Genomic DNA, 2348 nt, shown 5'->3' on the forward strand with positions numbered 1-2348 from the left:
CACCAACCTTGCAGTTCAAATGGCTTTGCAGTCTGATGCATTAACCCACAGCACCACACCAGGACTCCAATTCATACATTGCTATTGCTGTGAAGGCATGAAGTGGCTGACTTGACAAATTTTCATGGGTATGCTTAGTTTTAGAATGAGAGATCAAGGGAAAATCTTCACTGACTTGGCGGAGGCCATGTCATTAAGGAACTGAACTGCAGGGGATCCTACACATAAAGGACTCATTGTTAAGCAAGGCCACAATGAGTCTCTCCTTGGAAGGCAAGGCCCCGGAGGAGACTTCTCATGCGAGGGCCCCGTGGTTCCTGTATTTTTCCTTTTATGAATAGTTCATTTTTGATTTTTTTCTTGATTTTCTTATAGAAGTTTTTTAGTAGGCTTTTCTATAATCATATTTAGGGATTAAAAATTACATTTTGCTACTTTCACACCATATTCAATTATATGTAGTTATAAAGATTGCTTTTTACATTAACAATAAGTTTCACCACTGGAAAAAATCACACCCGCCAAAGTATTGCCAGTTCAAGTTTAAGATTACAGTCAACATTCTGTGTAATTTTGGTCAGGGACATTAAGACCTCTAGAAAATTAGCTAGGACACAATTAAGGGCTGAGGGAACAGTAATAGATCATAGGTAGAAATTTAACTAGATGTTTTGAATAGAAAAGTTGTTAGTATAAGGAAGTTGTTCCATTTATTAACTATAACTTTAAGTGTGTTTTTTTTATGTTCTTGTTTTTCATGTTTAATCAATCATGAGAAACAACTGTGTTGTCATTTATGATAGAAAATAATGTTTATGTACATGTTGTGATTAATGAATCTATAGAAAATAATAGGTGAGGGGAGAAATAGGAGTTAAGATTTAGAATCATGTTTTAAGGTTAACTTGACATTTTAGGGAAGATTAGAAAAGAACAAAGTCACTTACAAAAATCAAATATTATCAGGGTAGCTAGGGAGTATAAGGAAGCAAGATGTCAAATATTTTGATGTTCTTTGATGTCACTTGAAAGTTCATGAATCATAAAGAACGTAATCACTGAATAGATTATACTGCAAAGAAATTGATTACTATGAAATCATTGTGTATTGTAACGATATATAAGGAGCTGGAAATTTGAGTTAAAATGGAGAAGAAAATCTTGGATTCATCACGACCCATTGACTCTGTGTGATTCATTTCATCGATTCCCCATTCCCCTTCGAGAGACCCTTAATAATTTGTTGGGGCTGGTCCCCGGCACTGACTAGTTTTCCTCTTTTCCAGCTGGGTCTGGTGAAAGGGGATATGGAATGAGGCTGATAAGATTTTATTATTTCAATTGTAATTGTTAGTAGTATTAATTGTGATTGTGAAAACTATAATTGTAGAGAATATGTAGCTAAAAGGGGGGAGTAGTTATCTTTTATTTCAGGAATAGACAATCCCAGGACCATCAATAAGGAAGAGCATGAGTGGAAATTGGGATCGCTGCTTGAAGAAGCAGCAACAGTAGTAGACATGGTGACAAAAGTGGTGCCATTGAAAGAAGGAACGGCTATGGATTCTAGGCCCATGGACTGAATGAGACTGTATGCCTACGGGTCATAGACTGGACATTTATGTGTGCATCAAATATTTCTGCTTTGTTCATTTGTGACACAGAAGAGGAAAATGGGGCTGGTGCATTTCCGGTTGTAGTTATATCATATCAGGTGCAAGTATGATGCAAACTAACATAGGCATAGTTAGCTCTACTCTTAGGGACATCCAGAAATGATACACTTTCTGAGGATTTACCACCACTCATCTGTCAGCTGGTCACAGTGCAGTGGCTTGTGAGTCTGTGAAAACTGTTGCTGATTCTTCAGGCAGGGATCAGACTAGAACAGACTAAGGATCAGACAAAGACAAATTAGGAAGAAGGAGAGACAAACTACTTTCAAATATTTAGTCATTGAACACTTTATGAATAACCTTTAAAGCTTATAAGCTTTCACTTCTTGAATAGAGAAACACTATTCAAACTGCTGACCCTGAGGTTAGCAGCCCGATTTGTAACCACTACACTACCAGAGCTGAAATGGACTGGTATTGACATCTGAAATGGACACTGGTATTGCATCTAACAACCACGTGGTTTATTTTGCCGGGAATGACAAATTGAAGAGGAATGATGCTGGAGACTACATGGTGGGATTCTGAAAAAACAATGATTTGTTCATTTCAAGTATCATTTTTAAACAGATAAGAGATGACTATACACATGGACCTCAACAGATGTAATACACAGAAATCACATCAATTACATCTGTGGAAAGAGATGGTGGAAAAGCTCTATATCATCAG

Source organism: Chrysochloris asiatica, unplaced genomic scaffold, assembly GCF_000296735.1.
Source record: "Chrysochloris asiatica unplaced genomic scaffold, ChrAsi1.0 scaffold00091, whole genome shotgun sequence".
In the NCBI taxonomy this organism is placed as follows: Eukaryota; Metazoa; Chordata; class Mammalia; order Afrosoricida; family Chrysochloridae; genus Chrysochloris; species Chrysochloris asiatica.